This window comes from Egretta garzetta, unplaced genomic scaffold (genome assembly GCF_000687185.1).
Source record: "Egretta garzetta isolate BGI_Z169 unplaced genomic scaffold, ASM68718v1 scaffold367, whole genome shotgun sequence".
Classification (NCBI taxonomy): Eukaryota; Metazoa; Chordata; class Aves; order Pelecaniformes; family Ardeidae; genus Egretta; species Egretta garzetta.
Window position 1 is genome coordinate 514,008 of NW_009260192.1, and position 10,775 is coordinate 524,782.

The 10,775-nt window shown below is 49.0% G+C and overlaps 1 protein-coding gene across 2 annotated transcripts in view; it reads left to right on the plus strand.

The window, feature by feature from the left end:
- Nucleotides 1-1,342: 1,342 nt before the first annotated feature.
- Nucleotides 1,343-10,775, plus strand: part of NFKBIZ (NFKB inhibitor zeta) — an 18,210-nt gene continuing 8,777 nt past the window's right edge. For both annotated transcript variants that reach the window (XM_035897587.1, XM_009642204.2), the window contains exon 1: nucleotides 1,343-1,389. The gene's annotated coding sequence lies outside the window, so the exon portion shown is untranslated. The remainder of the gene's footprint in view (nucleotides 1,390-10,775) is intronic.

Genomic DNA, 10,775 nt, shown 5'->3' on the forward strand with positions numbered 1-10,775 from the left:
GTGCTTTTACCTTGTTGGTGCCAGCCGCCGGGACCCGCATGCGTTGACTGTGCTTGGGAAGGGGTAATGGAAGGCACTGAAGCCACGGGGGGTGTTTGTGCTGGGAAGGTTTGGGTGTCCTGTCCTTGCTCACTGTGTTTGATGAGGATGGTGAATCCTGGCCCGTGCCGCTGCTGAAAGGAGAAGAAAAGGGAGTGGGATTCAGATGGATCTGCTCACCTTTTAGGAAAACCTTGGAAACTTCTTCCATAATGAAGGTTATTGTATCTACTGGAGCAGGTGACTATTTTACATCTGATGCATCGGTAATAAAGGGGAGTACATGAGTACTTTTTTCTTTTCTTTCTTTCTTTTACAGCCCCCACCCCCTCCCCCCCCCCCTCCATTTTAATCAGGCTTCTGGCTGCATGGAGCTTTCACGCTGACACTAGCCTCCGTGAAAAAACACCCTGACCTTTCTGAGGGCAAAAATCCCACTGAAATCCAGGCAGTCGCCAAGGACAGGTGTTTGCCATGCTCCACCTCCCAAAAGCTGGACCTGTCTTTTCATCTGTGGGACATGGCATCTCTCTCGCTTCCTATGTGACCGCTACGCAGGCACCTGCTGGTCCAGTTTCCCCTGTAGTGCCAAGACAGAAAAGGGCTACAAGAGGCCCCCTGACTGCTTGCAGCCATACTGGCAGCACCGCAGGCAGGGCGGGGGCAAGGAGAGAGAACCCAACCCTGTCAGGAAAGAAACCCCGATGCCCGTACGCTGCAGGTTTCCCTTTGCCCCTTTGCTGTTCAGCATTCTTGCTGTGAACCTCGCATCGGCGTCTTCTTGACCCTTTTTTGGCAGCGTTACGCCAGCCCGGGGTTTCCTGCCAGCCTCTCTGGCAGGGGAATGTCCCTGCCAGGGCTCACCCCGCCTGGGAAATTCCACCTTGCAGAAAAAGTCCAGGGAGCCACGCTCACACCAGCCCTCCTCCTCCACCCTGCCGCTTCCTCTCACATGTCATAACATCCCCCCCCCTCGGTTCACCAGGGCTGAAAGATAAGTGGTGTGTGATCTACTGCAATAAAAAGATCCCCATGGGTATTCAGCCTGGAGCTGTAGTAAACTTGGGGGGGGGAGAGGGGAAGGGTTAGGGTGTCCTGTTTTTTTTTTTTTTTACGTGTATTTTTTCTCTGTGACCAGAAAGGCAGAGTAAGCAGGACTTTTGTGAGGGAGGGGGGGAAAAAAAAAGTTTCCTTGCTGCTGCTTCTCTGTTTCATACCGTTAAACCTCAGAGGAACTTTTCAATCATTCACACAGATGTGGCCGTAAGGAGCGATTGGTTGCCAGTAGGCTGCAAAGAACTGGCTTGTTTTCCACAGAGCTAATTCTAACTTCGCTCCTCCGACATGAAGGTACGCTATTATCATTTTATTTGCTTTATTACTTAAAACCTGTAATTGATTGAAACAATATTGGCTTCTCATTATTTTTTTTACTTCTAAAAGCAAAGCCTTGCAAGTGGCTTGTGTTGTAATTTTCCCTGCGTGTTTTGGGGTTGAGTACGGAAGAATGGCTGGCTTTTGGGAAGGTAACGGGTAATAGCGTGAAGAAACCACAATGAATGGTGGGATTTTTGAAAGCCCACAGTGGCTCTAAAGGCAAAATACCCCTAAATAGCTTAGTTGGTTTGGGCAGGTCTATCTGAAACAATCTTCTTTTTTCAGGGGAGGAGGTAGTAGCTTTCCAGAGTTAGGATGGATGGATGGATGGATGGATGGATGGATGGATGGGAAGCTAAGCTCTGAGAGCATTGAATGGAAGAAACATTTTTTAGTGGAAGCAGGTGTTTTGTATATTCTTGATTACAGCTTCTTTCCTGGCAGCTCTTCAGTAATTTTGGAATAGCAGAGCATCATCAGCATACAAGCCTGCCAGCTTCAACAGGACAGGCGTAAACTGTCACGGTGCAGTGTGAGACAGCACAAGGAAACACATATAAAAATAGGGATCTACACCTACTTTCCTGTAATTTAGCAAAAAAAATCTTTGGCAATGAAAAGAAGTAAGTTTAATGAACTTAAACTTCACGTTAAAATTTGTTATGCTAAGGGGTTTATTAAACCAAGCCATAAACTTCTTTTCATCGCCTGGTGAGGGTTTCTCCAGCTTACCCCACGAGGTCAATTACGCAGCACCCTGGTTCATTACCCGTGCCCCTGTCTGGCAGGCAGGGAGGGCAGTGAGGCACTAAGCTTCTTGCAGAGAATGAAATGCGGCCTGGAGTTTAGACCCCCAAAATATGGGGGCATGTTTGTACCATGGTGTCGTCGGAGACGTGCGTGTGGCTGGGGATGGGTAGCTTGCGAGTACTTTAGATGGAAGCCAGGTATTTTCAGCTGGGATGCTGTGGCTTGCTTGGAGGCACCCAGTGGGCAGAGAAAGGGCGGTAGCCTGGGCTCCCCCTCAGCCCGGCTGGGTGGCCAGTGGTCAGGGACAAACATCACCTAGGGACATGGGGAAGAAGGCCGTATTTGGGGAAGAATGCCAGTATCAGCTTGGTTCCTGAGGCAAGTGATTTCTTTTGGGCTAGTTAGGCCTTTTATTGACTTTCTTTACAGCGAGCCACGTGTTTCCTGTCGCGTTTAATGGCAGTGGATAGGAGGAGGGGGTGTGTGGGGAGGAAATGCCCTCTGCCTCCGGGTGCCAGGGGCCGGGCAGCAGCAGAGCCCTGGGCTGCCTGGGGCAGCGGAGCAGCCTGATTCCCTGCACCCTGCCCTGCCTACACCAGAGCCCTGCTGCTGGCCCGGAGGCTGTGGTTGGGATATCATCATCATCATCATCACCAACCAGCTGCTGGAAACAGGCTTTCAGCAGCTCTTTTGGGTGCTGGGAAGCTTCCCTTCCCACCCCTGGGCTGCCCGGAGCAGCGGGGTGGCAGACACAGCCTCATCCCTCCCTTTGGCTCTGCCTCCTGCCACAGCCCGGACAGCCCGACCCGGCTTTGCTTCTAGCCCCGGGCTTTCGGGAGCAGCAAAACTTAATGCTGAGGGTGCTGCTGCTGAGAAACCCCTGCGTGATTTTTCACGTTCCCAGTCACAAGCTCCCGAGACAAAACGTGCAAGGTAGAAACAAGAGCTGCCTCTACTCTTGCTTTCTTCTTAAGAAATTGGCAGGAAATTAAAAGGAAACTTAAAACATCCATGGGCTAGCTTCTGCGAAGAGCAGCGTCCTGTCAGACAGGAGGTGTCTGGCTTCCGTCGGTGTCTTTTCCCAGCTAAGAACTGGAGGAGGGAGCCAATGCCTGGGAACAGAGCTTTGCGCCGTGCCCCACCAAATCAAAGAGTTTGTTTCCCACTTTCTTGATGTTTTATGCTAACTCGTGCACGATTTACATTTTACTGTAAATTTGTCATTACTGCCATGGATTTCTTTCTAAATGTGTAGCAACTGGCTGTTAAGTCTGTAGAAGCAAGAAAGAACGTGGTAGTGGTATCCTTTCCCTGACATTAGTGTCCTTTATGCAGACATAGGACATCTGTGCATGAGGCTTATGTGGCAGCAAATTCTGACCCGCAGATGGAGGCGATGTTGTCCCAGTTGTCCCAGCACACATTTAACTGAAGATAAAATCTGCCCTAGTATATGCGATTCATCCCAAGCACCAGGAAAGTTTTTGTACCGCTGCTTGGAAGCAACCTAACATTTTCCTTGCCATAACAAAATTTTAGTTGGCTTCCTTGTTTTCGGTGCTTTTTTTAAATGAGAAAATTTCCTGTTTATTGAATTTTTGTCTGACTAACGGAGGACAGCTCTACAGCTGAGTTTCAGGACTTTCCCAAGGTCAGCCAGCCATGTGTTTTGAAACCTGGGATTTGTCTAGTGAATGGAAGTCTGAACTGAAGGCATTTAAACTCTATAAACTGGAAAACACAGTGAAATAAGATCAAGTCATAAGACGAGGGCATTCCTTTCAGTGATCTTTGCAGCGTTAACAGGGTATGAGCGTCTTTTACTGAGGTTGTCTCGTTTCTGCCTGGGCTTTCCCGCATGCTGATCTGCACCCTTGAGCTGGTGGTATGCTCACAGGCTGTGTAGGATGGTGCAAATCAGTGCTGAGGCTTCCTGCAGGTGTTGATCCTGCCATGCAGCCACAGCAGGGGTGATCTGGACTCGTGCTGACACCGTGCCTGGGACTTCTGGACTGGTCAGCCCAGTTAGAGCTGCTGCCCGGTACATGCGACTGGTGTGCCACGTCCAAGAAGCGGATAAATTTTCAAAATCTGCCTGGATAACATTTTTGAGTGGAAAAACACGTGTTTGGGAAGCCTGGATGTATGGCAACCTTAACTTTACATAGGTTACCCATTACTACACATAAATTGAGAGACTAGGAAAGCGGGGTCCTGGGTAGATTGCAGTTTGAAAAATCGCATTTTTCTGGGTTAAAATCTCAGGGAGATGAAGCAGTTTTCCCTCCCATTCCTCTACTAAAGCGCTGAGTGGCGATGCTGTGTTGGGACAGCTCTGCAGTCCCTGCTGGGAAGTGGTTTCGCTTTGCAGGTGGTTGAAGTGGTCCTTGTTTGTGGAAGGTAGGAAAACTGAAATCGAAGTCCACCAGAGCCTAACTCACCTGCTGTGCTTACAGCACAGCACAGGCTCCTGCATCTGCCAGCAGAAAATAAAATCAATGTGGGCTCTGAATGACAGGTTTTGGCCCAGGTTGGTCACCTGAGTTAGGAGGAAAAAGGTCTTGAGCAAGAGTCGTGAGGAAAACTGATGCTTACCCCTTCAGACCTACACTAAGACTCCCTAACAGCACTGAGAAACGGCGCTCACTCCATTTCTGAGCCGGAATATCATAATGAGGAAAATATTTTCAGGTGAGAACATGCACTATTTCCCTCATCTATGTCCACACAGTATCCTTTACAGGTGACTTACGACGTTGCCCTTTGCTATGGGGAAGCGTCCTTCTGCTCCTTATTTACACGCGGTGACATCAGTGGTGCGTGTATTTCTTAGCCATGTGTTCCTACAGCAAGGCTCTCATGAACTAATGAGATATGTAAGCTATGAGAAAACATGACTAACCAAGGCAGTGAGTACGTTGAGAGGAATGTCCACAAACACAAGGTGTATGTACAGGGAAACTTGTACAGGAATCAGATCCACTTAGCCAGCTTTGCTGGGTTTGGGGTTTCTTTTCCTCTCTACTGGTTTCAGCTGCTTTATAATACACAGTGTGAAAGGATCTACTTAGGAGCAAGCCACTTTTTTTTTTTTTAAAATATCAGACAGCCTGGGAGAAAAAAACAGAATTTCAGGCATTCATCGGATCAAAGGAGCAAGCCCCAAAAGACATATGTTAAATAAATAGTCTGAGTTTTCCTTTAATATGAAGAATTATTCATGCCCCCTTTTGAAGTTTGGGCTAATCCCAGAATGTCAGTCTTGGAGACCAACGTCCAGGAAAAATGTAGCAATACAAGCATAGCAAAGAGGGGAGGAACACTGACTCCTCTGTACTGGCTTTTCAAGCCAAAAACCATGGTGTCATGGACCGTTTCCAACCTGCTGACGTGTGCTCTCCTAGACCGTTAAAGCAAACACGAGTATTGATCCTGCGTGGTCTCTGGGAGTGGAGCAGTTACTCAGCATTTGCCTCTGGTTTCCTCGATGCTATTCTAAAAGCAAACCGGGTGTTAATGCGTGATGGCTCGGGGTTTGCGTGCGGCGTGGAAATGCTGCTAGGGGACAGAGGTGTGGCGGTGGCGTTCGCACACCTCGACTCACGGTCTGCCGCAGGAGGCCAACTACACCCGCTGGAGAATAAGGACCATTTGACATCCGTACAAGCAAACATTCACTCGCATTAAGCAACTGGATTGTAAACTACCATTTTTATTTCCAGTTTAAGAAATAACCACAAAGGTGACACTGCTCTAGAAATGTGTTGCAAAGCCAAGTTCTTGCTGCCAGTAGTTTGTGCTCTGCCACTTTACCTGGAGGCTGAGCCTTGTCCTGCGCTGCTGCTTAGGAGAGGGACCAGAGAGAGATGCTTATTTTGCTCCTGCACCCGTTGAACCGTGGGCTGCTCCCAGCGCTGGCGTGTTCCTCACTCGTGGTTAGAAGGGACTGTGTGCCCGGCAGAGTGGCTACGTGCTGCTCTACAGGGAAGGCAAAGCTCCACTTTCTGGGCTTGATTTATTTATGTATTTGTTTACATGTTTATTTCTTTAAAGCCTACACCCCCTATAGCATTGACCCCAGTGCATGCCCCAGGGACTGAGCAGTTTGGGCACACCGATGCTGTAAAGGCCAGCCCTTTCCATACAGCTGACTGGCCGCATGCGTACAGCGTAACAACACTTTCTCAGCCTTGGTCTCTTCTGAGCCCCATGTGGTCTCCCCAGGACACATCCTCTGTTTGTCTGGATTTTTTTTCTTTTCAACTCTTGTGTAGAATCATAGAATCATAGAATACCAGGTTGGGAGGGACCTCAAGGATCATCTGGTCCAACCTTTGTAGGTAAGAGCACAGCCTAGACAAGATGGCCCAGCACCCTGTCAGCTGTGTCTTAAAAGTGTCCAATGTGGCAGAGTCAACTGCTCTCCTGGGGAGATTATTGCAATGGTTGACTGTTCTCATGGTGAAACATTTCTCTCTCCTGTCCAGTTGGAATCTTCTCAGGATTGACTTGTACCCGTTACCCCTCATCTTTTCCATGTGACTCCTTGTGAAAAGGGAGTCTCCATCTTCTTTGTAGCCACCCTTAAATACTGGTACACAACGGTGAGATCACCTCTAAGCCTCCTTTTCTCTAGGCTCAACAAGCCCAGTTCTCTCAGCCTACCTTCACATGGCAGGCTTCCCAGTCCTTTGACCACCTTGGTGGCCCTTCTCTGGACACCCTCCAGCCTGTCCACATCTTTTTTGTATAGCGGGGACCAGAACTGTGAGCTACAGCTTCAAGAGAATTTTCGGGGTGGGGGGGGAGGAGGTAGGATGCCTTTTTGGAGAGTAAGCTAACATAGAGGGAGACAACTGGCAGAGTCTTGCTCACACTTGTCTCTAGGAAGCAGCCCTGGAGCAAACCATGCCCAGGCTTCACCCAAAGGAGCTAGTTTCTCTCACCAGAGATCCCAGAATTGAGCTCACGTGAGAGCACTGTTACCAATCCCAGGACCAGGACGTGAGGGTAAACTGTGGGGCCACATAGCTTGACCATGCAGAGGTAGGGACTGGCTACGACAGGGACTGTATCAGCAGTGATTGCTTACACACAAAGGTATTGGGGGTGGCATAGGGTGTTGGGAGGACGTCTTTGCAAGCACACACAAATCTCCGCCCGAGCTTTGCAGCCCGGATTTTTCCGAGCAGAGAGTCCTCAACCTGTCTGCCTGGTACCCCCCCCTGGCTCCCTTAGGCTTCCTGGGGGGCTTTGCTGGGCTGACCGCAGGCGGTTTGGCTGGAGGTTTCTTTTCAGCTGCTTTGCCGGCTCTCAGCAGGATGGCCCAGAAGTCCCTTGCCCCGTGGCGCCGCAGCTCAGATCACAAAGCTCATGTCAGAATGGGCAAACCAGAGGCGGCTGAAATCTGGGCAGCAAGATCTCTCCCTCAGTCTGAATTTGTGCTGTCATTGCTGAAATGGTGTTCTGGGTGTGAGGGCCCAGATTTGAGAGAAAATCTCATGGTTACGATTGACAAGGGTGTTGAAAACATGGAATTTTGTTTTAACAGAAAACCCCCAAACACTGAGGAGGCTTCTTGATTTTGCTTTGACTTAGGGCAGCGGCTCAGCTGTGTCTGAGTAAGAAGGACAGAGTTGCTGGAGGCCTAATGCAGAAGGAAGCCCAGCAGAGCAGGTCCAGTGCATCTTTTCTCTGTGCTGGCTCCAATTAGGGTGGCGAAAGGGAGATGTATGACTAGATGTTTAGTTGGTGGTGAAAGTCTAAGGTGTTGGCTTTCAACCTCCCTGACTTTTGCAATGAGACCCCTATCCAGCGAGTGCAAGCTTTGAGGCAACAGGATTTTTTTTTAATTTTTTTTTTTTTGTTCTTCACTGGATTTTCAGATCACTTCGAAGCAGCTCAAGGGTGTGCACAAGTCGCACGCTCAAAAGCAGTGATCAAAGCTGTTCCAGTGATCGAATATATCAGTATAACCTAAACCAAGGCTGGTTAGCTTTAATTCCACAGTATTTGTCTAGGCTGTGTTCTGAAGAGAGGGAAGGAGCAGAGTTTTCAGAAACAAGTGCATTTTGTTTCTTATTTTTTGCAGTCGCCTGAGATGCCAAGATAAGCACATCTCACTTATTTCCAGATGCATCTAAGAAAGGTTTCAGGACAAATGTTGCTAATACTGGCCGCTAGTTGGCATTATTGATACATCCCAGTAAATGGAGGTGGTGCAATAAAAACTTGGGAGGGCAGCGCTGGGGGAGCTGAGGCGCCCTCCTGCGTGCTCCCCACCCAGCCTTCTCCAGCTCTGGGGGTTGATGGGTTGCGCTGGGTTACAGCCCGGCCAAAGCGAGCTGAAACCACCTGGACACCTCAGCCCTGCGACGCCTTCCCAGCTGAGCCCCCCACCTTTTTTACCCCAGTTTGTTGCTGTCGGTACAGGCTGTGCCGGGTTTCCCGTCAGGAGAAGAGGTGACAAGTGCTTTTGGTCACCACCCTGCCCAGCAGGATTTCTTAGGCTGAAGATGTCTCACAGGGTTTGGGTCACCACAGATGTTACGTAGTGTTTGGGCCAAAAACCAGCTGCTCAAGGTCCATGACATTAGTAATTACAATTTGCAGATGTAGCAATAATTTACCAGTGACTTGCATGGAAGCAGTTTGAGAGCACAAGGCTGCTGGGAGCCAGCTCATCTTGTGCAACCGATGGGTGTGTGTATTTTTGAAAGAGCCTTTTGTTGCAGAGCTCGGTGGAATTAAACTTGTCTTAATCTGCTTTGACTGGGAGTAGATTTATGCCAGAAGACCTGATAAATGAGATGTTACTGATGAAACGGGCATGAGTTGAGGTATCGGAGTGTTGCCCCAAGTGGATTTTTGCTTGGTAAGATGAGAGCAAGTCAGCAATCCAGCCTTCAGCAGAGTAGAAACTTTGGAACAGAAGAGAAAAAGAAATTCCACGCCCTCTTCAAGACAAAAAGCTCATTAAACTGTTTTATAGAATAGTTTTCATTCATACGCAGAGACTAATCTTCAATTAAATCCATTCCAAAATAATTACTGAATAGCAAGGATAAAGGCACTGTCTGCCCCTGCCCGCATGGGGCTTGGGGACCTTTCACGACACAGTGGAACCACAATGAGAAAAATCCACTTCTGCCTTGAAATCTACCCTTAATCCTGACATTTTTAAGGGAATTACAGACAACTACGGTGACAAATCTAGTTTTCTGGATTATAAATTTCTCAGATTCATGTTACCGTTTGCATGTTAAAAGAGAAGCTCCGTTTGCTGTCCTGGTTGGCGACCCTCCCGGCTAGATTAAAACGACCCGCTTTCCTGGCTACCTGGCAGGGATGTGAATGCAGAGGTTGATCGGGCGGATCTGCTTTCGGAAGGCTGGGTGGTGGGTCCTGCCATCGGCCACCGAGCGTTCAAAGAGCGTTTGGGGGTTAAAGGATCCCTGAGCAGCAAGCACTCTCCAACAGGGAAGCACTTAACAGTGTCCACCTAAGGCTAAGGTATCGTAACTGAGACCTAAGGCTTGAAGAACAAGCGAGAAGCATCTCCTTGCACCCTTAAAACATACGGCCTGACTTCACAAATCCTCGCTCGCATAAAGACGTTCACTGAAATCAGGGAGAACACGTGCTTGGGAGGTAGCTGCTGATTAGGGAGTGAGTGAATTTTTACCTGTATTAGACGGTGCTATTTCTGGTACTACTCGGTGTCTGATTTCATTTTATGGATTACATCTGCAAATTTTACTGTGACTGCATAAATTCAATCTATGGCATAAGACGCCAGGCTTTGGAATAGAAAACTGCCTAGCTAATTCCCATGAAACCCTTCCTTTGCCTGGCAGCGGAAGAAATATTTGAATAACATAAAGCAATTCCCTCCTGCCTCCTCACGGGCTGATTAATATAATTCCATGTTGCACCTGTCCTGTGTTTTTTAATACAGTTAAAACCTGTATAATATTCTAAATTATAGACCTCCAATTTGCATAATATACTTTAGAAATACCGTGTTGCTTTACGACATATTTTTGGGGGCAGCTGTGGTGCTAAAAACACCTAATCGCAACCTTACATGGCCCAAACCGAGGAAAGCAGGAATATTTGTTTGAAAAGTAGAAATCTCGAGAAGTTTCCCCCGTGAATACTGGAGATAACTCAGTAGTGTTGTTAACAGTAATCGCAGGCACGTTGGTTTCGCCCACTTTTCATTTCGGCATTGCATTGCTTCCCCGCTTCCCCGCGCCGGCCTCGACCGAGAGAGGCTTTGCCACCGCCGTATGGTGCAACCTAAAACCAAAATAACTTCTGCGCCTGCCCCCGGCCTGCTGCACGCTGGGGTAACAGAGGAAGCGAGGTGACTCATCTCTGTTGTGAGTAACCGCTCACGTTCCCCGCCTCTCTGGATGCTGCCCACTTGATGCACATGGCCAAAAATTCCCCACGCTCCCAAGCCCCCGTTGCCGGAGCCGCGGCCGGGCAGGAGTGGGGCCAACGCTCTGTCACCGTCACACCTGGGGCGAGGGGTTCATGCGCGGGGGGACGCAAACCTGCACCCAGCAGGGGCTGGAGGCCCCGGGGCGATGCCCACGGTTTCC